The following is a 26092-nucleotide window of genomic DNA, read 5'->3' as shown; positions in this document are numbered from 1 at the left end:
GGAGTAGAGACAAGAGAAGGAGAGGAGTAGAGACAAGAGAAGGAGAGGAGTAGAGACAAGAGAAGGCTGGGGAAAACCGGTAGAAAGTTTCTTTCGGCTGAATGAATGACACCGGTTGAGCATTCCTACAGCATTCCTACAGCATTTCCTTCCAGAAGCCATGAGAAAGTTGTCCGGCTGCGGGGGACCGTGCGAGGGGATTTATTCTAAAGTTCCTATCTGTACTTACTGGTGGCACAGACGCTGTTTCATCCTTTCCTACACTGAAATTACCCTTGCCTAACGATTGCGTCTGAAGCTGGGCTTGCAGCACAGCTATCCTCGCCGTAAGGCGATCGTTCTCCTGTATATTATGAGTAAAGTGACTGCAATTAGAAGGCATCATGTTAAAGTTACTACTTAGCTTCAGCTGTTGGAGGTCCTGACGAACCATGTCCAGATAAAGCGTCCGGAGTGAAAAAGTTGAATGAAAAATAAGTTGAGTGAGGGAAAAACTAAAAACATAAACGGTAATTAAAAAGTAAAAAACGTAAAGTTGTCAGGTAGCAAAGTAAGGTTGGCAACAAAACGCACAGCAAGACTTAAGCAAGTCTGCAAGTTGTCACCGGAAATGACAAGCAGTGTATTCTCTATATATTGGTCCAAACACACCAAGACAGTCGTGAAGAGGGCACGACAAAGCCTATTCCCCCTCAGAAAAATAAAAAGATTTGGCATGGGTCCTGAGATCCTCAAAAGGTTCTACAGCTGCAACATCGAGAGCATCCTAACCGGTTGCATCACTGCCTGGTATGGCAATTGCTTGGCCTCCGACTGCAAGGCACTTCAGAGGGTAGTGCATAAGGCCCAGTACATCAATGGGGCAAAGCTGCCTGCCATCCAGGACCTCTACACCAGGCGGTGTCAGAGGAAGGCCCTTAAAATGGTCAAAGACCCCAGTCACCCCAGTCATAGACTGTTCTCTCTACTACCGCATGGCAAGCGGTACAGGAGTGCCAAGTCTAGGACAAAAAGGCTTCTCAACAGTTTTTACCCCCAAGCCATAAGACTCCTGAACAGGTAACCAAATGGTTACCTGGACTATTTGCATTGTGTGCCCCCCCAACCCCTCTTTTACACTGCTTCTACTCTGTTTACCTTATATGCATAGTCACTTTAACTATACATTAATGTACATACTACCTAAATTGGCCCGACCAACCAGTGCTCCCGCACATTGGCTACATGGGCTATTTGCATTGTGTCCCACCACCCGCCAACCCCTCTTTTTACGCTTCTGCTACTCTCTGTTCATCATATATGCATAGTCATTTTAATGATACCTACATGTACATACTACCTCAATAAGCCTGACTAACAGGTGTCTGTATAGAGCCTTGCTACTCTTTTTTCAAATGTCTTTTTACTGTTGTTTTATTTCTTTACTTACCTACACACACACATACCTTTTTTCCTCTTTTTCCCCGCACCATTGGTTAGAGCCTGTAAGTAAGCATTTCACTGTAAGGTCTACAGCTGTTGTATTCGGCGCACGTGACAAACAGCAAAAAGGAGACCATGTTTATATGCAGCTTTATTAGCACAAAGATAATTTGTTTCTCCATTGTTTGCAAACTGGTATGTGACATATATTAATGCCTGGGGTGTATTCATTCTGCCAATTCTGTTTAAAACCTTTCTTAAACGGGAGCAAACGGAACGAAATGGGGATAAACAATTTATCCAATAGAAACTCTTGTTTGCAACTGTTGGACTAATGATTATACCCTAGATCAGCTAGATGCAGGCAAGATTGTGCAAGGCGGTATTGAATGTGTTAATGTCTGTCACCTTGATTACTCAAATTTCTCCCGAACTGTGCACCTACGTTGTAAACTTTCATTCATAAGCTAGGTTGTATTAACCTCACGATGGGTATAGGGGAAAATGTTGTATCATGTAGTAGCCTAAACCTATCGATGTTACATTGAGCTGGATGAATGGAATATGAATTACATCTAATTTGCTGTAATAGAAATAAGGCCACCCTCATAGAATGAATTATCGTCCTCCCTCATCTTAAACAGCAGCGACCCCAGTCTGAGGTCCTGAGCAGGTTTTCATCAAGGAACTGTACTTTGTTCCGTTCATCTTTCCCTCGATCCTGACTAGTTTCCCAGTCCCTGCCGCTGAAAAACATTCCCACAGCGTGATGCTGCCACCACGCTTCACCGTAGTGATGGTGCCAGGTTTCCTCCAGATGTGACACTTGGCATTCAGGCCAAAGAGTTCAATCTTGGTTTCATCAGACCAGAGAATGTTGTTTAGGTGCTTTTTGGCAAACTCCAAGCAGGCTGTCATGTGCCTTTTATGGGGGAGTGGCGTCCATCTGACCATTCTACCATAAAGGGCTGATTGGTTGAGTGCTGCAGAGATGGTTGTCTTTCTGGAAGGTTCTCCCATAACCAGAGAGAAACCTTGGAACTCTGTTAGAGTGAGCATCTGGTTCTTGGTCACCTCCCTGACCAAGGTCCTTTCCCCCCGATTGCTCAGTTTAGCTGTGCGGCTAGCTCTAAGAAGAGTCTTGGTGGTTCCAAACTTCTTCCATTTAAGAATGATGGAGGCCGCTGTGTTCTTGGGGACCGTCAATGCTGCAGACATTATTTGGTACTCTTCCCCAGATCTGTGCTTCGACACAATCCTGTCTCGGATCTCTACGGACAATTCCTTCAACCTAGAAGCTTGGTTTTTGCTCTGACATGCTCTGTCAACTAAAATGGATTACACATCTCCACAGCATAATGCTGCCACCACCATGTTAGTAATCCATTTTAGAATAAGACTAACTTAACAAAATGTGGAAAATGTCAAGGGGTCTGAATACTTTCCGAATGCACTGTATAGGTGTGTGCATGAGTGAGTACATGTGTGCTAAGGTGCAGAGTCAGTGCAGGTGGTCAGTACAGTTCAAATGTTTACCAGTCTGATGGCCTGTAGATAGAAACGGTCTCTGAGCCTGTTGGTAGCTGTAAATGTGCAGTAAATGTGTAATGGGCTCACTCCAATCCCCACTCCAAAAAGGATTGTTCCCAGGAGCCCTATGACGAGGGGTTCCCTTGGATCTGACATAAATTCTATGTTTCCTACAGTATATTGTCATCATCTCGATCTTTGTCTCATTAGATCTGGAGATCGTCAATAGGCCAATAGTCAGTCCCCTGATAAAGCATCTTATATAAAGCAGACTTATATGCCTACATATGTTGCTACTGAAGCTGAATATGTATCAAGTAAAGCCAACATAGAAAACACAGAAGAAAATGAAAGCTAATACATACGCCTTGCTTGGTAGTACTATTCTGACCTGTTTATTTGCCTGTGGTGCAAAGCTGTCAAACTTTGTGCTTTTCTACAGTAAACAATCATTTTCCATTTATTGATATTGGGCCATAATGTCAATAAACAAATGTACAATTGTGAAATGCATCTCCTTAATTACAAAGGAATTGAACACAGTTAATGCTTGGATACATTTGTATAGACATGTAATAGGCCTATTGCCTTAAAGCTTTGTCTGTAATGGCATTAATATGAAATGTAATTTAGCCTTTGTCCTTGCTGAACTTGCATAATATAAATAGTTAATTTCCGACCAGGCCATTGATAAGTGCACATTTGATAGCGAATGTTCACTCATAGTACCCCCTTACAGTAGGAGGCAGTAATACACATTATGGGTGTAAACTCCCAAAAAGCCTTAAAGAAGAAGAATAAGAAGAAGGCGGCGCATAACACAACAAAATCGTTCGCTGACAAATGGCGTCTCTCCAGTGCGTCGCGCGGAGCAGCTGATTTTCCCCGTGTAGTTGCTAGGCATTTTCAAGGTAGGCACATCACCTTGGGATATTTACAACGTTATGCAGATGTAAGCTCGGTTTGTGTCTTGTGAATCACCGGTTTCGAGGCGGGTGAAAGGGACGTTGCTTAGTTGCAAAGGAGTCCTCAGACATTATTTTCATGATTTCCTCATGCAGCTAACGTTACTGTAACGGTCATTCGATACTGCTTGTCAGCTGTGGTTTTAATTCGCCTGCTTTCGTTATCCACGTAGTCGTATTTATATTGCATTGAATATCCTCTTCGTTTATTTCCAGGTGATACATGGTCGAATGTTTTAGCCTCTTCGTTTTGGACGGATACGTTTAAAGTCACTACCAAAAACAATCTGTAACCACGGGTGTAATCATTAGTCCAAACAGTTGCAAAACGGACTGAAACGAGAGTTTCTAGTTGACAAATTCAGGTTGGTCCCTCCCCGTTTCGTTCAGTTTGCTTCCCTTTAAGAAACGTTTTGCAACATAATAGGCGTAATGAATATACACCTATAACGATACTCTGTCTGTCACAATGCCTCTCGAGTAGCAGCAATCAGCCACCTACATTTTATCCAGTTGATAACCTTCTGAAGTTCTGCTTTCATCGCTCCTGAGGTTATTTTATAACCAAGAACACGGCGCTGTCACAAAACGCCAGGTAATTTGGTTTATTTCCAATATGTGCACCACCGAGTCGTTCACATGATAGTTCTGTCTGAGAACCTTAACACTAACTGCGTTTCCCATACAGTCGAGGCTACACTGTTGCTATAACGTTGTTGTATGTTGTTTTAAGCTGAGAAGGACAATTAGAACGGATTTGCTTTGTGAAATACAGGCTGATATTGTCAGCTGCCCTCCAGTCAGGTGCAAGATGTCACAATTTCAGATGAACCAAACCTCACTCTTTACATTGTACAGGTAGGCTGCTGTGACACTTTTTGGTGCAGGAAAATAGTGTTGCGGCCTACTGTAGGCTTTTTGTTACAATATTAGGCCTACTGAAAATTACATGAGGCATTATAGGAGGGTGCCAACATGATTGGCTGTAGTTCTGGAATTACCTGTTGTCAGTAGCAAGCTGTTTTGCATTTTGTCGTTTTCATGTCTAGTTGATACTCCGAGTTCTCCAAATTGTTTTGCCAAGACTATATGTTCATCAACTCAGGTGTACAACAGTGTTGATTTCATGAACTGCTGCTATTTGTGTTGCTGACACTGCAACCACATTATCATTATTCAAGAATAGTGGCTCTTCAGCAACCATGGGACTGATGCAGTGCTGATGTCAGATAGGCTGCTAGTGTTAATGTTGGATATATGATACACAGCAAGGTGACACCCAGAAACATTGAGAGTTGATTATTCCCCTAGGCTACTGTTCTAGTGAGTCATCAACCAGAATAAGGGAAATGTAAACGCTATGTAGTGATACTATACATATGAATATCAAAGATTCCAGGTCATGTGAATCCATGACATTCATCAAGGAAAACATATTGCAACAAAACAAAAGATGATACACCGTATAATACATGAGTACATCTCAATATTCATTTCAACCTGTTTGGACTGGTTGACTGCTCTCTCTCTGAGCTCTTAAATGTCATATGGTACCTTGCCATGGCATTTCCATTTGAAGCAGCCTCCCCCCAGGTAAAGTTTAGGCCTAGACATGAACAAAGAGCATGTCTGCACAGTCACCGTCAAAGCTGAGGACCCATGTAGTGATGCATACATACCCATTCTCTGTCGCATCACCACTTACTCATCTTGCCCATACTGTACAATTTGATTCTGTTTCGCTGAACTACATGTGAGCTGTAATAGCGTGCTGGGAAGATCTCACACTTGAAAGGTGAATAGAGCCTGGCAGGCAGTCAGACAGGCATGCAGTAGGGATGGAGTTTCAAGGGATGAGGCAGGCATTATTCCCATTAGGGAACAAAACAAAACATATCCTACTCTAGCTATACATGGCCAAAAGATTGTTCTGTGAAAATCGGTTGCATTGAAATGAATTCACAGAGTGACAAGCCACTCTCAGGGGAAATGGACCTGGATTTGCATGAGGGGAATAATGTTTTTCAATGGATGTGATATGCTGGTAATGAGAGGCAGGCTGGGAACACAGTGTACCTGCCAGCCTCTTGGGAACACAATTCCACATTACACTCCACAATCCCTCAGAACTGTGAGTCCTGCTCAAACATCCACCTGTACCATCAGAAAGCCCCAGTGAATAATACTGACTGACTGCAGCCTTGAGTATTTCTTTTAATTTAAACAGGCATTGAATGTACCTGGGTGTAGGAGTGTGTATTGTGGTGGCGTCAAACACCACCATCCCCCTTTTCAGTAATAAATACTTTGGCATTTCGCAATGTGCCTCTAAGCATTTTGTTTTTTGGGGCGTGGCTTGGCAACATGAACTGCTGTGGTTTTTAATACTGCTATTGAATGAAAAGTTGCTTGGATTTGAGAAAGGAACCTCCTAATTAGTGGTCGACCGATTAATCGGAATGGCCGATTTAATTAGGGCCGATTTCAAGTTTTCATAACAATTGGAAATCGGTATTTTTGGGCTCTGATTTAGCCGATTTTAATTTTTTAAGAACACATTCTTATTTTCAATGACGGCCTAGGAACAGTGGGTTAACTGCCTTGTTCAGGGGCATAACGACAGAGTTTCACCTTGTCAGCTCGGGGGACCCAATCTTGCAACCTTACAGTTAACTAGTCCAACGCTCTAACCACCTGCCTCTCATTGCACTCCACGAGGAGCCTGCCTGTTACGCGAATACATTAGAAGCCAAGGTAAGTTGCTAGCTAGCATTAAACTTATCTTATAAAAATCAATCAATCACTAGTTATAACACATTGTTGATGATATTACTTGTTTATCTAGCGTGTCCTGCGTTGCATATAATCGATGCAACGCTGGGGGATGATTTAACAAAGCGCATTTGCGAAAAAAGCACAATCGTTGGACGACTGTACCTAACCATAAACACCAATGCCTTTCTTAAAATCAATACATAGAAGTATATATTTTTAAACCTGCATATTTAGCTAAAAGAAATCCAGGTTAGCAGGCAATATTAACCAGGTGAAATTGTCACTTCTCTTACGTTCATTGCACGCAGAGTCAGGGTATATGCAACAGTTTAGGCCGCCTGGCTCATTGTGAACTTATTTGCCAGAATTGTATGTAATTATGACAACATTGAAGGTTGTGCAATGTAACAAGAATATTTAGACTTAAGGATGCCACCCGTTAGATAAAATACAGAACGGTTCCGTTTTTCACTGAAATAATAAATGTTTTGTTTTCGAAGTGATCGTTTCCAGATTCAACCATATTAATGACCAAAGGCTAATATTTATGTGTGTTATGTTATAATTAAGTCTATGATTTGATAGAGCATTCTGACAGAATTGTATGCATTTATTTAAACAGCACTTTCGTGCGCTTTGCCAGCAGCTCTTCGCAAGCACAGTGCTGTTTATGACTTCAAGCCTAATGACTATCAGCCTAATGACTGGTGTAACCGATGTGAAATAGCTAGCTAGTTAGCGGGGTGCGCACTAATAGCGTTTCAAACGTCACTCGCTCTGAGACTTGGAGTAGTTATTCCCCTTGCACTGCAAGGGCCGCGCCTTTTATGGAGCGATGGGTAACGCTGCTTCGAGTGTGGCTGTTGTCGATGTGTTCCTGGTTCGAGCCCAGGTAGGGGCGAGGAGAGTGACGGAAGCTATACTGTTACACTGGCAATACTATAGTGCCTATAAGAACATCCAATAGTCAGAGGTATATGAAATGCAAATGGTATAGAGAGAAATAGTCCTATAGATACTATATCAACTACAACTTAAAACCTCTTACCTTGGAATATTGAAGTCTCATGTTAAAAGAAACCACCAGCTTTCATATGTTCTCATGTTCTGAGCAAGGAACTCAAATGTTAGCTTTTTTTTTTTACATGGCACATATTGCACTTTTACTTCTCCAGCACTTTGTTTTTGCATTATTTCAACCAAATTGAACATGTTTCATTATTTATTTGAGGCTAAATTGATTTTATTGTTGTATTATATTAAATTAAAATAAGTGTTCATTCAGTATTGTGGTAATTGTCATTATTACAAATGAATACATTTAAAAAATCAGCCTATTTTTAAATCGGTATCGGCTTTTTTGGTCCTCCAATAATCGGTCTCAGCGTTGAAAAATCATAATTGGTCGACCTCTACTCCTAATGGTATTTTATTGAATGAAGGGATTCTTGGCTGCTGTACATTTAGGCTACTCAATCATAATGTATTGATCATTGTCACTAAATAAACATTAGGGCCAACTTTGCCATCTCCTCTGGTAGGCTAGTTCTATAAAGATATGCCATGTTGATGTTATACATGACTGGGCAATTCCAGCATGTTGAAATTGTTGGTAAGCTTATGCCATGCACTGCCCTACCCTAAGTCGTTTTTAAGGTTGCCACATTCGATCACAATGTAATCGCACAAGTATGGAGGTGGGAGTAACTTAAAAACACTGCTCACGCCTTGACACCGTTAATCCTTGCTCACTTTGGCAGTTTGAAGTGACTCAAATATATATATTTTTTTATCTGACTCGAATATGTTCTTTTTCCTACAGTCTAAACAGCCAAAAAGCACACAGAATCAGATATTGCAAGCAACATTTCACATTCGCAGATGGTTTGTAATCCGATACAAATGAGATTCCTGGCCATGTGACTTGTCTGAATGGTCAAATCTGATTTATTTGCCCTCAAGTAGTTTTAGACTGTTATTTGGCATATCCTGTTTCTTGTTACTCTGACATTTTTGACAAGAACATGTGTAGCTAACTAGCTTTTTAATTATTATTATTATTATTTTTTTACAAATGAATGAATGTGCTAGAAAGCCAAACAGCTAGCTAGATTGTTGTGGCTTGCCAAAAAGGAATTGTGATTTTGAACATTCAAAGCAACTGGTAAATGTCGTTGGCAGGCATTGTTGTCTCCTTAGCTTGCTACATAACTTCTGAGTGATAGGAAGCATGAGCACCACCACCAATCAACCTACACCACTGTATACACACCTATCGTTACTATGACAACTAGCGTAGCCAGATCAGCAAAATGACTGCTGTCTGAACGACTTGGTCACTTCTAACTTGCTGTTTGGACAGTCAGTATTCCAAAACTGATTTGACCATTAAGGCCTGCAGTGTGAACAAGGCTTTAGAATGCAATGAATCTGTCTAGCGCCATTGAACTTGTTAAACATGACAAGTTACTCATGTAAGTAGCTCAGGCTGCTTGTGACTGCATGACCATGCCAGAAATGTAACACCCATTCAGTTTAAACAGAAGCACTTACCCTGTTAATGAATGCCTACTCATTACCTTTTAAATCCAGTTAGGCTAGCTTCTCAGGGATGCGTATGTGACTCTCAAAGTCTGTGTTTTGCTGCATTGGAAATGTGGAGAAAATCTATTGTCACTCCTGGCTAGATGTTATAATAATTTGCAGTTATATGACTCTGTGGTGGGGTTAAAATTGTTTGTTCAAGTTGTATGAGGTTAGGTTACCTAATCGTTTTCAGTGTCATTCGCATTCAGCAGACTGCCGGGCCCAAGTGGTGGGGATCGTGGCGCGAGTCGGGAAACAAATGATTGAGTGTTTGAATGGTTCCTGAAATGTTTATTGCTCCAAGGGACGCTTTGCCTAATGGCCAGCATCCAGCCCAACAATCATAACAGGCATCCTTAATGGTATTGTACTGTAATAACTTTTTTCGACAGAGCTCGCTCGCTCACAGAGCTCGCTCCTCGCTCACAGAGCTCGCTCTGCATTTTGGAGTGCATGGCTCCCTCGGCTGTAGCTTGCTCGTCAGACAGGTTAGCCTTTGTGAAGTCAAGCAAGACTCATGCAATGAATGCAGTAAATGTATCATGATCCACAAAAGACTAGCATCTCTAGGTTTGTGTTTTAAATAGAGAACATAGTATGCAGTGCCATGAACACCCTCCAGGCCTAACTCTATAGCACATCGATAGTATGTTTACTCCCTGATCAAATTGTGCTCTGCAAAGGTTATACATTAATCTCTGTCAATAAGCCTCGGGCAGGCCTGACAAACACTGCAGCAGTGTAGTGTAAAGTAATAGTACCTCTTCAAATGGATACACGCTTTACACGTATGATCAGTAGAACTATAAACCCAGACCTTTAGAACATGATAGCCATATAGGCTTTGATTCTTGTGATTTGAGGCAAAAGGTCATAGGCCTGCAGCTCTGTAGGCTGGGTAATGATAAAGACCCATTAAGGGGTTCAGTGAACCTGTAGTGAGCAGCATACTGTACACTTATGTAATTTCACTGAAGAAAAGGGTGAAAATACTTTAAGTGCATGCATTAGTCATTAACTGGTCTTAAAGGCCATACTCGCTTCCTATTAAGCCAGTCCCCATGGTGTTTTGTCTCTCCTTTTTGACATGTTAAGTCGCATACCTTACTCGTTAGTGTTCTTTACCGTAAGTGGGTTCTTTACCGTAAGTGGGTTCTATCTAGTCTAGGGCCTCACTTTTCAGTGCATCAAACAAAGCAGGACGTGATTGTTTTCCTAGGTACACTACATGACCAAACGTTTGACAAGCAGGTGTCCACATACATCTCATTCCAAAATCATAGGCATTAATATGGAGTTGGTCTCCCCCCCCCCCTTTGTTGGGCTGTTTTTTCCCAAGATGACGTAGCAGTTCAGACGTCTTGCCGTGTCCCATGTATAGATCTTTTTTCTTCATGTATATATTTAGTATATTTATATAATTTTTTTAGCCTCAATTTCAACATACTCTCCTGCAACCTGCCTCACCCAATGTGGTATGGATCTGCTATTTTCTATACTTTAGAACCGGAACCCCTAACAGAAGCTAGCCAGCTAGTAGTCAGTTAGCCACTGCTAGCGGTCATCAGCTAACCTTAGCCTGTCAACTGCCAGTCTTCCCAGCGCGATTCAACCCAGAGCATATCCGACTGCTTTTTCTCCACCAAATCTCCACATCTCGGGATTCCTACCGCAAGCTCTGAACCTTTTCACCTGGGTCATCGCAGCTAGCTAGCTACTATCCGAGTGGCTACTCCTGGCTAACGTCTCTGTCCCGACGCAAGCACCAGTTAGCCTGGAACTAGCCTCGTGCTAGGCCCATCTCCCGGCTAGCTGAAGTGGTCCATCAGCCACTCCTTGGGCTACAATACCTATTTTGCCAATTGGCCTGGACCCCTTTTATTGCCGACACGGAGACCCGCCGATCCATCACGACTGGTCTACCGACGTAATCTGGCCGAGGGGGTTTCAACAGGCTCCTCCGTCGCAATGTCCCCTGAAGGCCCATCTGCTAGCCTGCTAGCCACTAGAGCTAGCTAGCTGTCTAGAGCATATCGGACTGTTAGCTGAATAGGTCCATCAGCCAATTTCTTGGGCTACAATACCTATTTTGCCAATTGGCCTGGACCCCTTTTACTGCCGACACGGAGCCCTGCCGATCCATCACGACTGGTCTGCCAACATAACCGTCCGAGGGGGCTACAACTGACTCTTCCATCGTGACATCCCCCTAAGGCCCTTCTGCTAGCCCCGGCCTGATAGCTGTCTGAATCGCAGTGTCTCCAGCTCGCCTAGTTACTCACTGGTCCCTATGATCACTCGGCTATGCATGCGTCTCCCTGATGTCAATATGCCTTGTCCATTGCAGTTTTGGTTAGTGATTGTCTTATTTCACTGTAGAGCTTTTGTTCCACCTCCCACACATGCGGTGACCTCACCTGTTTTAAATGTTGTCTCTAGAGACAAAACCTCTCATTGTCACTCAATGCCTAGGTTTAGCTCCACTTTATTCCCATCCTACCATACCCTTGCCTGGACAGTATGCCTTGAATCTATTCTTCTGCGCCCAGAAACGTGCTCCTTTTACTCTCTGTTCCGAACGCACTACACGACCAGTTCTTAAAGCCTTTAGCTGTACCCTTATCCTACTCCTCTTCTGTTCTTCTGGTGATGTAGAGGTTAATCCAGGCCCTGCAGCGCCTAGCTCCACTCATATTTCCCAGGCGCTCTCATTTGTTGACTTCTGTAAATCAAAGTTTGTCACGTGCCCCAAATACAACAGGTGTAGGTAGACCTTACAGTGAAACGCTTACTTACAGGCTCTAACCAATAGTGCAAAAAAGGTATTAGGTGAACAATAGGTAAGTAAAGAAAAAAAAACAGTAAAAAGACAGGCTATATACAGTAGCTAGGATACATACAGACACCGGTTAGTCAGGCTGATTTGAAGTAGTATGTGCATGTAGATATGGTTTAAGTGACTATGCATATATGATGAACAGAGAGGAGCAGTAGCATAAAAGAGGGGTTGGTGGGTGGCGGGACACAATGCAGATAGCCCGGTTAGCCAATGTGCGGGAGCACTGGTTGGTCGGCCCAATTGAGGTAGTAAGTACATTAATGTATAGTTAAAATGACTATGCATATGATAAACAGAGTAGCATCAGCGTTAAAGAGGGGTTGGGTTGGGGGGACACACAATGCAAATAGTCTGGGTAGCCATTTGATTACCTGTTCTGGAGTCTTATGGCTTGGGGGTAAAAACTGGAATAATGGTGTTGACCTGAGCCATTACCAACCTTTCAATGCACATCATGGCTACGGACGTGAGTGCTACGCGTCTGTAGTCATTTAGGCAGGTTGCCTTTGTGTTCTTGGGCACAGGGACTATGGTGGTCTGCTTGAAACATGTTGGTAATACAGTCTCAATCAGGGACATGTAACCTTAAAAGCCTTGGTTTCATGCATGTTAACATTAGAATCCTCCTCCCTAAGTTTGTTTTATTCACTGCTTTAGCACACTCTGCCAACCTGGATGTCCTAGCCTTGTCTGAATCCTGGCTTAGGAAGGCCACACAAAATCCTGCAATTTCCATCCCTAACTAACATTTTCCAACAAGATAGAACTGCCAAAGGCGGTGGAGTTAGCCTGCAGAGTTCTGTCATACTATCTAGGTCTGTGCCCAAACAATTCAAGCTTCTACTTCTAAGAATTCACCTTTCCAGAAAGAAGTCTTTCACTGTTGCCGCTTGTTATAGACCACCTTTCGCCCCCAGCTGTGCCCTGGACACCATATGTGAAGTGATTTCCCCCATCTATCTTCAGAGCTCATACTGTTAGGTGACCTAACTGGGACATGCTTAACACCCCGGCCATCCTACAATCTAAGGTAGATCCCCTCATTCTCACACAAATTATCAATGAACCTACCAGGTACAACCCCAAATCTGTAAACATTGGCACCCTCATAGATGTCATCCTGACCAACCTAACCTCTAAATACACCTCTGCTGTTTTCAACCAGGATCTCAGCGATCACTGCCTCGTTGCCAGCGTCCGTAATGGGTCTGCGGTCAGACCCACCTCATCACTGTCACACGCTCCCTAAAACACTTCAGTGAGCAGGCCTTTCTTATCGACCTGGTCCGGGTGTCCTGGAAGGATATTGACCTCATTCCGTCAGTAGAGGATGCCTGGTTGCTCTTTAAAAGTGCTTTCCTCGTCTTAAATAAGCATGCCCCATTCAAAAAATGGAGAACCAGGAACAAATATAGCCCTTGGTTCACTCCAGACCTGACTGCCCTTGACCAGCATAAAAACATCCTGTGGTGTACTGCATTAGCATTGACTAGCCCCCACGATATGCAACTTTTCAGGGAATTTAGGAACCAATATACACAGGCAGTTAGGAAAGCAAAGGCTAGCTTTTTCAAGCAGAAATTTGCATCCTGTAGCACAAACTCCCATTTCTCCTTCACACAAATCCAGATAGCTGATGTTGTGAAAGTTGCATAATCCGGACCCTGACAAATCAGCTGGGCTAGACAATCTGGACCCTCTATTTCTAAAATCATCCACCTCAATTGTTGCAACCCCTATTTACTAGTCTGTTCAACCTCTTTGGTATTGTGTGAGATCCCCAAAGATTGGAAAGCTGCCGCGGTCATCGCCCTCCTCAAAGGGGGAGACACTCTAGACTAGAGGTCGACCGATTAATCGGAATGGCCCATTTAATTAGGGCCGATTTCAGGTTTTCATAACAATCGGAAATCTGTATTTTTGGGCGCCCATTTGCCGATTTAAAAATATATATATATATTTTTTTTTATATACCTTTATTTATCTTGGCAAGTCAGTTATGAACACATTCTTATTTTCAATGACCTAGGAACGGTGGGTTAACTGCCTCGTTCAGGGGCAGAACGACAGATTTTCACATTGTCAGCTCGGGGGATCCAATCTTGCAACCTTACAGTTAACTTGTCCAACACAATAACGACCGGCCTCTCTCTCGTTGCACTCCACAAGGAGACTGCCTGTTAGGCGAATGCAGTAAGCCAAGGTAAGTTGCTAGCTAGCATTTAACTTATCTGAAAAAACAATCAATCATAATCACTAGTTAATTACACATGGTTGATGATATTACTAGATATTATCTAGCACGTCCTGCGTTGCATATAATCTGACTGAGCATACAAGTAAGCATTCATTCAAACAGCACTTTCGTGCGTTTTGCCAGCAGCTCTTTGTTGTGCGTCAAGCATTGCGCTGTTTATGACTTCAAGCCTATCAACTCCCGAGATGAGGCTGGTGTAACCAAAGTGAAATGGCTAGCTAGTTAGCGCGCACTAATAGCGTTTCGTAGTTGTTCCCCTTGCTCTGCATGGGTAACGCTGCTTCGAGGGTGGCTGCTGTCGTTGTGTTGCTTGTTCGAGCCCAGGGAGGAGCGAGGAGAGGGACGGAAGCTATACTGTCGTTACTGGCAATACTAAAGTGCCTATAAGAACATCCAATAGTCAAAGGTTAATGAAATACAAATGGTATAGAGGGAAATAGTCCGAAATTCCTATAATAACTACAACTTAAAACTTCTTACCTGGGAATATTGAAGACTCATGTTGAAAGGAACCACCAGCTTTCATATGTTCTCATGTTCTGAGCAAGGAACTGAAACGTTAGCTTTCTTACATAGCACATATTGCACTTTTACTTCTCCAACACTTTGTTTTTGCATTATTTAAACCAAATTGAACATGTTTCATTATTTACTTGAGGCTAAATTGATTTTATTGTTGTATTATATTAAGTTAAAATAAGTGTTCATTCAGTATTGTTGTAATTGTCATTATTACAAATAAATAAATACAAATCGGCCCATTAATCGGTATCGGCTTTTTTGGTCCTCCAATAATCGGTATCTGTGTTGAAAAATGATAATCGGTTGACCTCTACTCTAGACCTAAACTGTTACAGACCTATTTCGATCCTACCCTGCCTTTCTAAAGTCTTCGAAAGCCAAGTTAACAGATCACCGACCATTTCGAATACCACCGTACCTTCTCCGCTATGCAATCTGTTTTCCGAGCTGGTCATGGGTGCACCTCAGCCACACTCAATGTCCTAAATGATATCATAACCGCCATCGATAAAATACAATACTGTGCAGCCGTATTCATTGACCTGGCCAAGGCTTTCGACTCTGTCAATCACCACATTCTTATCGGCAGACTCGACAGCCTTGATTTCTCAAATGACTGCCTCGCCTGGTTCACCAACTACTTCTCTGATAGAGTTCAGTGTGTCAAATCAGAGGGCCTGTTTTCCTGACCTCTGGCAGTCTCCATGGGGGTGCCACAGGGTTCAATTCTCGGGTCGACTCTTTTCTCTGTATACAGCAATGATGTCACTCTTGCTGCTGGTGATTCTCTGATCCACCTCTATGCATACGAGACCATTGTGTATACTTCTGGCCCTTTGGACACTGTGTTAACTAACCTTCAGACGCGCTTCAATGCCATACAACTTCTTCCGTGGCCTCCAACTGCTCTTAAATGCAAGTAAAACTAAATGCATGCTCTTCAACTGATCGCTGCCCGCACCTGCCCACCCATCCAGCATCGCTTCTCTGGATGGTTCTGACTTAGAATATGTGGACAACTACAAACACCCAGGTGTCTGGTTAGACCCTAAACTCTCCAAACTTCAATCCAAAATAAAATCTAGAATTGGCTTCCTGTTTTGTAACAAAGCATCTTTCACTGCCAAACACCCTTGTAAAACTGACTATCCTACCGATCCTTGACTTCGGCGATTGTCATTTACAAAATAGCCTCCAACACTACTCAACACATTGGATGCTGTCTATCATAGTGCCATCCGTTTTGTCACCAAACCCCCATATACTACCCACCACTGCGACCTGTATGCTCTCGTTGTCTGGCCCTCACTTCATATTCGTCGCCAAACCCACTGGCTCCAGGTCATCTACAAGTCTTTGCTAGGTAAAGCCCCGCCTTATCTCAGCTCACTGGTCACCGTAGCAGCACCCACCCGTAGCATGCGCTCCAGCAGGTATGTTTCACTGGTCACCACCAAAGCCAATTCCTCCTTTGGCCGCCTTTCCTTCCAGTTCTCTGCTGCCAATGACTGGAACGAACTGCAAAAATCACTAAAGCTGGAGACTCATACCTCCCTCACTTAAAGCATCAGCTGTGAGAGCAGCTCACAGATCACTGCACCTGTACATAGCCCATCTGTAAATAGCTCATCTGTAAATAGCCCATCCAACTACCTCATCCCCATATTGTTATTTATTTTATTGCTCCTTTGCACCCCAATATCCCTATTTGCACATTCATCTTCTGCACATCTATCACTCCAGTGTTTAATTGCTAAATTGTAATTACTTCTCCACTACGGCCTATTTATTGCCTTTCCTCCCTAATCTTATTTGCACACACTGTATATAGATTTTTTATATTGTGTTATTGACTGTTTGTTTATTCCACGTGTAACTCTGTTTCTCTCATTGCTTTGCTTTATCTTGGCCAGGTCACAGTTGTAAATGAGAACTTGTTCTCAACTGGCCTACCTGGTTAAATAAAGGTGAAATAAAAAATAAATATAACAGCCTCCACTCTTCTGGGAAGGCTTTCCACTATATGTTGGAACATTGCTGGGGGATGTGCCCCCATTCAGTCACGAGCATTAGTGAGGTCGGGCACTGATGTTGGGCAATTAGGCTTTGCTTGCAGTCGGGACTGTGCAGGCCATTCAAGTTTTACCGTACCGATCTGGACAACTTATTTTTGTATGGACCTTGCTTTGTGCACAGGGGCATTGACATGATGAAACAGGAAAGCGTTGCCACAAAGTTGGAAGCACAGAATCATCTACAATGTTAGCGTATGTTGTAGCGTTTTTGATTTCCCTTCAGTGGAACCAAGGGGCCTAGCCCGAACCATGAAAAACAGCCCCAGACCCTTATTCCTCCTCCACCGAACTTTACAGTTAGCAGTAGGCATTGGGGCAGGTAGCGTTCTCCTGAAGTCTGCAACACCCAGATTCATCTGTTGGACTGCCAGATGGTGAAGCTTGATTCATCACTCCAAAGAATGCGTTTCCACTGCTCCAAATCAAATGTTATTTGTTACATGCCGAATGCAACCGAATACAACCTTACAGTGAAATGCTTACTTACAAGTTCTTAACTAACAATGCCGTTTTAACCTCTATAGCAGGTATTCCCAATCTGGGGTACATGCCATGCCGTCGAGGGTGCGCCCCCAAAAAATGTGATTCGCATAAGAAATACACTGCTCAAAAAAATAAAGGGAACACTTAAACAACACAATGTAACTCCAAGTCAATCACACTTCTGTGAAATCAAACTGTCCACTTAGGATGCAACACTGATTGACAATAAATTTCACATGCTGTTGTGCAAATGGAATAGACAACAGGTGGAAATTATAGGCAATTAGCAAGACACCCCCAATAAAGGAGTGGTTCTGCAGGTGGTGACCACAGACCACTTCTCAGTTCCTATGCTTCCTGGCTGATGTTTTGGTCACTTTTGAATGCTGGCGGTGCTTTCACTCTAGTGGTAGCATGAGACGGAGTCTACAACCCACACAAGTGGCTCAGGTAGTGCAGCTCATCCAGGATGGCACATCAATGCGTGCTGTGGCAAGAAGGTTTGCTGTATCTGTCAGCGTAGTGTCCAGAGCATGGAGGCGCTACCAGGAGACAGGCCAGTACATCAGGAGACATGGAGGAGGCCGTAGGAGGGCAACAACCCAGCAGCAGGACCGTTACCTCCGCCTTTGTGCAAGGAGGGGCACTGCCAGAGCCCTGCAAAATGACCTCCAGCAGTCCACAAATGTGCATGTGTCTGTTTCTGACCGTTTGAGCAGACTCCATGAGGGTGGTATGAGGGCCCGACGTCCACAGGTGGGGGTTGTGCTTACAGCCCAACACCGTGCAGGACGTTTGGCATTTGCCAGAGGACACCAAGATTGGCAAATTCGCCACTGGCGCCCTGTGCTCTTCACAGATGAAAGCAGGTTCACACTGAGCACATGTGACAGACGTGACAGAGTCTGGAGACTTTGTGGAGAACGTTCTGCTGCCTGCAACATCCTCCAGCATGACCGGTTTGGCGGTGGGTCAGTCATGGTGTAGGGTGGCATTTCTTTGGGGGGCCGCACAGCCCTCCATGTGCTCGCCAGAGGTAGCCTGACTGCCATTAGGTACCGAGATGAGATCCTCAGACCCCTTGTGAGACCATATGCTGGTGCGGTTGGCCCTGGGTTCCTCCTAATGCAAGACGATGCTAGACCTCATGTGGCTGTAGTGTGTTAGCAGTTCCTGCAAGAGGACGGCATTGATGCTATGGACTGGCCCGCCCGTTCCCCGGACCTGAATCCAATTGAGCACATCTGGGACATCATGTCTCGCTCCATCCACCAACGCCACGTTGCACCACAGACTGTCCGGGAGTTGGCGGATGCTTTAGTCCAGGTCTGGGAGGAGATCCCTCAGGAGACCATCCGCCACCTCATCAAGAGCATGCCCAGGCATTGTAGGGAGGTCATACAGGCATGTGGTGGCCACACACACTACTGAGCCTCATTATGACTTTGTTTTAAGGACATTACATCAAAGTTGGATCAGCCTGTAGTGTGGTTTTCCACTTTAATTTTCAGTGTGACTCCAAATCCAGACTTTCATGGGTTGGAAATTTGATTTCCATTGATAATTTGTGTGATTTTGTTGTCAGCACATTCAACTATGTAAAGAAAAAACTATTGAAAAAAATAAAAAATCTTCACATATTCAAACAGTCCATTAAGTAAGGCCCGCGTCCATAGAGCCGCGTACAAGCTCTTCTGGTAGTAGTGCTACTACCAGCAGTACTGCACCTGTCGACGACACAAGTTGCTTCTCTCCCTCGGTGCGCACTGTCACTGTCTTTTTCCATCTTGTCCAGCTGTGTCTAACATTTCATGTAACCCTGTTTCTTGTCTGCATCGAAGTAGCGGTCCTTGTACCTAGCATCGAGCATGGTTGCGGCACCGTAGAGGCTCATCGAGAATGCCACTGAATCGCTTGTTCACGGCCTCTACTAGAGTTGTTTTCCAAGTTAACCCCACGGTCTGTGTTGGCATTGAAACACCTGCTCAACTAAAATGCCATGACAGGTTATCACGTCTGCTGCAGATGCAGTTGAGCGGAACCCCTCGACAACATTCCGCTGAATAGGCAGCGCGCAAAATTCAAAAATATTTTTTTGAAATATGTAACTTTCACACATTAACAAGTCCAATACAGCAAATGAAAGAAACATCTTGTTAACTTCTTAATGCACCCATCCCGTTAGCGGGATCATTTGTCAACATCCACTGAATTGCAGAGCACCAAATTCAAATAAAATTACTAAAAATATTTAATTTTCATGAAATCACAAGTGCAATAAAGCAAAACACAGCTTAGCTTTTTGTTAATCCTCCTGGCGTGTCAGATAAAAAAATTTAAAAAAGCTTTTCAGTGAAAGTATACCAAGCGTTTATGTAAGGACATCTGTCTCAGCAGACAAAACATTACAAATAGCTAGCAGCCAAGTAGATTGGTCACACAAGGCAGAAAAGCAATAAAATGAATCGCTTACCTTTGATCTTCAGATGTTTGCACTCACGAGACTCCCAGTTACACAAATGTTCCTTTTGTTCCGTAAAGGTTATTTTATATCCAAAATACCTCCATTTGGTTGGTGCGTTATGTTCAGAAATCCACAGGCTCCAGCGGTCACGACCGGGCAGACGAACATTCCAAATAGTATCCGTAAAGTTTGCGGAAACATGTCAAACATTTTTTTTAATAATCACTCCTCAGGTTTTTACAATATATAATCGATAATATTTCAACCGGACTGTAGCTTCTTCAATAGGAGAGATAGAGAAAATGTCTGCTCCAAGCTGTTGCGCATGTAAAACGCTGCTGGCACCCAGCCATCCAATGACGCAATCTGATCTTTCTCGCTCATTTTTTTAAATAAAAGCCTGAAATGTCTAAAGACTGTTCACACCATGTGGAAGCCATAGGAAAAGGAATCTGGTTGATATCCCTTTAAATGGAGCATAGGCAGGCAATGGAACAGAGAGCATTCGGGAAAAACAGCACTTCTGGGTTGAATTTTCCTCAGGTTTTCGCCTGCAATATCAGTTCTGTTATACTCAGACAATATTTTGACAGTTTTGGAAACTTTAGTGTTTTCTATCCTAATCTGACAATTCTATGCATATTCTGGGCCTGAGAAATAGGCAGTTTCATTTGGGTACGTTTTTCATCCAAACATCAAAATACTGCCCCCTACACTCAACAGCTTAATCTACCCATCGTGTCCAATTTCAAAAATGCTTTACAACGAAAGCACCACATTTGATTGTTAGGTCATAGCCAAGTTGAAAAAACACCAACATTTTTCCAGTCAAAGAAAGGAGTCAAAAGCAGAAATATAGATACAATGAATCACTAACCTTTTAATGATCTTCATCAGATAACTCATATGTTACACATTACATGGATGGTTTGTTCGATAATGTGCATATTTATATCAAAAAATTCTGTTTACATTGGCGCGTTACGTGCAGTAATGTTTTGATTCCAAAACATCCGGTGATTTTGCAGAAATACTCATAATAAACATTGGTAAAAGATACAAGTGTTATTAACATAATTAAAGATACTTCTCCTTAATACAACCGCTGTGTCAGATTTCAAAAAATCTTCACGGAAAAAGCATAATCTGAGAACGGCGCTCAGAACCCGAAACAGCCAGAGGAATATCAGCCATTTTGGAGTCAACAAAGTTAGAAACAACACCATAAATATTCACTTACCTTTTGATGATCTTCACCAGAAGGCACTCCCAGGAATCCCAGTTCGACAATAAATGACTTTGTTCCATAAAGTCCCTAATTTATGTCCAAATAGCCACTTGCTGTTAGCGTGTTCAGCCCAATAATCCATCTTCATGAGGCGCAGGCACTTCGTCCAGACAAAAACTTGAAAAGTTCTGTTAGTCCTTTAGAAACAAGTCAAACGACGTATGGAATCAATCTTTAGGATGTTTTTAACATAAAACATCAATGTTCCAACCGGATAATTCCTTTGTCTTCAGAAAAGCACTGGAATGAGAGGTAACTCGGTCGTGAGTGCGCGTCATGAGACCAAGGCACTCTTCCAGACCACTGACACAGAGGTCTCATGAGCCCTTCCTTTATAGTAGAATCCTCATTCAAGTTTCTAAAGACGGTTGACATCTAGTGGAAGCCTTAAGAAGTCAACTTTGTCCATATCTCAATGTGTGGTAGGCCAAGCTTTGAAAAACTACAAACCTCAGATGTCCCACTTCCTGGCTGGATTTTTCTCAGGTTTTCGCCTGCCATATGAGTTCTGTTGTACTCCAAAATATCCGGAGTAATTACAGAGAGCCACGTCATATAACAGAAATACTCATCATAACTTTGATGAAAGATGTTTTACATATGATTGATTAAAGATACACTTGTTCTTAATGTAACCGCTGTGTCAGATTTTTTAGAAACTTTACGGAAAAAGCATACCATGCAATAATCTGAGACGGCGCTCAGAGGTACACAATATTTCTCCGCCATGTTGGAGTCAACAGAAATATGAAATTACATCATAAATATTCCCTTACCTTTGAAGATCTTTCATCAGAATGCAGTGCCAGGAATCCTAGTTCCGCAATAAATTGTTGTTTTGTTCGATAATGTCCATTACTAGTGCCCAATTAGCTGCTTTCGCTAGCACATGTCCAAATGCTGGTGGCAGTCCAGGCGAACTCGGACGAAAACTTCAAAAAGTTATATTCCAGGTCAAATTAAGTAGAGAATAAATCTTCAGGATGTTGTTATCATATATATCCAATAATGTTCCAACCGGAGCACTCGTTTTTGTCTACAGAGTAATGGAACGCATGGCGATATCATGAGAAATGCGCCTGACCAGGAACTGGCATTCTGCCAGACCACTGACTCAAATAGCTGCCATCCGATCACACTAGAGGATTCATTCAACGTTCTACTGACTTGACATCTAGTGGAAGGCGTAGGAAGTGCGAACAGATCCATATCTTACTGGGATGTGAATAGGCGATGAGTTGAAATTCAACCAGCCATAGAATTTCCACTTCCTGTTTGTAAGTTTGCCTGCCATACGAGTTCTGTTATACTCAGACATAATTCAAACAGTTTTAGAAACTTCAGTGTTTTCAATCCAATAGTAATAATAATATGCATATATTAGCATCTGGGATAGAGTAGGAGGCAGTTCACTATGGGCACGCAATCTATCCAAAGTGAAAATGCTGCCCCCTATCCCTAAAAAGTTAACTAATTATGTGACTTCTGAAGGTGATTGGTTGCACCAGATCTTATTTAGGGGCTTCATAGCAAGAAGAGTGAATACATATGCACGCACCACTTTTCCGTTTTAAATTTTGTAAGTAATTTTTTTTCACTTCACCAATTTGGACTATTTTGTGTGTCCTTTGAATGAAATCCAAATAAAATCCATTAAAATTACAGGTTGTAATGCAACAAAATAGTAAAAATGCTAAGGGGGATGAATACTTATGCAAGTAGTTCAGTGGTTCTCAAACTTTTTGACCCGCGATCCCCGCACATGCGTGCGCGCAAAATTGCTGCGTAAATGTAACCTGTCATTACAGCCATAAACAGTGAAGCATTTTCAAAACACACCACACAGAAATTAACTGTTTTACACCTGCATTTTGAGATGAAATTCATTCATGTTAGCAGGCAATGTCATGTCACATTGTCACTTCTCTGGAGTTGAGAGCAAGCAGGATAATACCTACCCTACCTGTATGCAGAGGTTGTTGCAGGAGATAAATGGAAAGCATGGTCTGTCACCACGCTGTCTGCCTGCAGAATGCTTGTTGCCAACTGGGTAGACCCTTTTTTCCTCACAAATATCGTAACATATTCTTGCTAATGTATTACCTTATCCCATAATATTGAAGAGCTCCAGACATGTGTGACCTGTTTCTGGAAACTAGGTGTATGTCGCGGGTCACTACTTCACAGGAGAGCTGTTTGAACGTAACCTTTTTTCTAAATCAAAATGCTTTTGTTTGGCAGAAATGCCTTCTCGAACATGTGGACTTTCATGTGCCTTAATAACAAACTTGTATGCCATCTGTAAATACAAATGAAATTGTTAAATTACGAGCCTAGTTGGTTTAGCCACAGAAAAAGCCAGCAACCTTCCCGCTAGCCATGATTGGTTGGTTAGCTACCTGCAGATTCAAGAGGGGTAGTAACATAATGAGTTGGAATTATGGTTCATTGTTTAGCTAGCGATCTACAAGTCTGAACAAAAGACTCCACTATGCAAGTATCCATTTCAATAGAATGTCACTGTGACAACTGTTGATATACGTTGGTTAGATACCTGCAGATTCATGCAGTGTAGTAACATGAGTTGTTGTTCATTATTTAGCTACCTAGCTACATGTCCTAACAGAATACTCTACTTATGTAAGTAACCATTTTGGGGTGCGTTAGTAAAATCAGTCTGACCATCCACTACGATTTCAGAGCACTCTCGTCTGAGTGTTCCAGAGCGCAGAATAACTGATTCACGTCGGCAAAAAAACGCGATTAAATTGTTGCCAGCAGTACAGTTAGTCACCAATGCTTTGGATAACATAACATCCTAAGCAGTCTGCTAGGGTGAGTAATGTTCCGTGATCTGTTCTCTCATTTGTGTCTGGAAGTATCTAGCAAGTTAGCTTGGGTGCTTGACTGTTATTTTTATTTTTTTATTATTATATACAAACAAGAGTACATAAACCTAACAGACTGGGTATTACATATCGAGATACATGTTCAATTTGGCAAAGTCTTATGGTACGTATTGCTGCTTTGTTTTAGCACTTTCTGATAATTTCAAAATAATGTCTTAACCCCTCTTCACGTTGTTTAAGAAATAATTTTGTTCTCCACCATCTTCATTTTATGGATTAAGAATCTGCAATGAAAAATAAAAAATGTAACAAGTTAAATCAGGGTCCATATAATTTTGATCAAAATAAGTCTTTCAAATTAACATTAGTAGTTTAAAAGAAAATAAATCTATTATCTCGCTCCAATCGGACATAAGAACAGTCCCAAAATCAATGGGCAAGAGTCTCGGTCACATCCACAAATACAGATTTGTTAAGAATCGCTATTTTGAATCTGTGTATAATAAAGGTCTTTACAGGAGTGCTTGACTGCTGCTGTTAGTACAGAATGCTTGGATCAACCCTTAAAGAGATGATGGGTCGGTCTAAAGCTTAAGAAGGTGTGAACGATGCTGAATGGGTGTAGAAGGGCTCTCCAGTAGTAGTACCAAAACATTCAAAGGCCATTTTCTCAAGTGAGTTTACAAGTTAATCAACTTTCAAAGCAAAAATGACTTTCCCATTGTTCCTCAAATGCAGTGTTTGATATACCATTTTGTAGCTCTGAGTCCCTACTTTTATCCAATGTAAAAAAAACTATTTTGCTACACAAGACCGAATTTGTATTTTATTTAGTTTTTTTGAGCCGGTCGGTCACATATAGCCAGTAGTCCTACTTTGGGTGCCTATCTGAAATATATGTAAATGATCAAAGAACTTGCCAGGTAGCCTAACCTTATTGTTTTGGCAAAGATTAGTCTGTAGTAGACTGCAAAACTGTATGTATGGATAATATAAAAGTAGGCATACTCTTATCAGGAAAAACCATAGAAAATTAAATGAGTGCTTTCTGGATATGCTCGCTCGCCTTTGCGAGACAACTGGTCACTGGTCACCAACAAGACATGCAACTTTTTGATCTGAAGCACGGATTAGGTTTTTTAGACAATTTGTTGCAATACCTTAGGTCTATGTTAGAAACCAGATCAAATAGACAAAGGTAGAAATATATAAAATACAAATGGTATGCATATGTAGTCAAGTAAATGTATTAAAAAGTATATTTTTCCTATTCAGTTTCATACTCCTTTTATTCTCCACTTTAAGAACGGCCCAACTCTGACCTTACCCCATTTGAAGGTGATATTTAAAATTGGTAAGGTAAGGGTTTAGGATTCCGTATAGAACTAACACTTTGGGAAATACTGCACCAGCTTACCGGACCTGTGATTGACAGTTTGCTGATCCAATCAGAGGGCAGAGTGTGCATTTCACTAGCCAATCCATTGCAAGTTTTTTTCTTTGCATGTGTGCTGCTGCTTGCGGCTTCTCTCTGTCTGCTTGGTGAGTAATCTATGGAGAATCTGCCACAAAATGAGTGATAAAACGTCTTGAGGCTCCAAGTCCAAATCAACTCAAGTTTTATTTTCTATTAAGTCGAGTCTCGAGTCCTCACATTTGTGAATCGAGTCAGACTCGAATCCGAGTCACATGACTCGGAGTCCGCACCTCTGCTACATACTATCTAAAAGACCTTTTACTTTCCCGTTGTTTATTGTGTTGCTGACCAGAACTGCTAAGTAGTTCTTGACTTGATGGCCTGGTGTGGCCTTGCTGGATCTTATTCAGACCACGTGGATGTGTTTAGCAGAAGGGACAGCTCAGTCAGACTCTGCCCATAGTCTGTCTGCACACTGATTATCCCTCAAGTGCTGCTGCAGGGATTTAGAAAATGCCTTAAGTGGCGGGCCCTTGTGCCGGGATGACACAATAGACGTCTATATGGAGGGACTGTGTCCTTTGTTTAAGAGGGATTTCAATGTCACTGCAGTTCTAGAA

The 26092-nt window shown here is 42.4% G+C and overlaps 1 protein-coding gene across 2 annotated transcripts in view; it reads left to right on the top strand.

Annotated features, from left to right (window-relative positions):
* Positions 1-3662: 3662 nt before the first annotated feature.
* The window catches only part of LOC139375368 (probable E3 ubiquitin-protein ligase RNF144A-A), a 67996-nt gene continuing 45566 nt past the window's right edge, over positions 3663-26092 (top strand). Inside the window, exon 1 of one of the 2 annotated variants that reach the window (XM_071117089.1) lies at positions 3663-3863. The gene's annotated coding sequence lies outside the window, so the exon portion shown is untranslated. Of the gene's footprint in view, positions 3864-3894; positions 4513-26092 lie in introns of those variants that run through there. The other variant, XM_071117090.1, reaches the window with a different exon arrangement.

The sequence above is a fragment of the Oncorhynchus clarkii genome, chromosome 19, assembly GCF_045791955.1.
Source record: "Oncorhynchus clarkii lewisi isolate Uvic-CL-2024 chromosome 19, UVic_Ocla_1.0, whole genome shotgun sequence".
NCBI lineage: Eukaryota > Metazoa > Chordata > Actinopteri > Salmoniformes > Salmonidae > Oncorhynchus > Oncorhynchus clarkii.
This window is presented reverse-complemented; position numbering and strand designations above follow the sequence as displayed.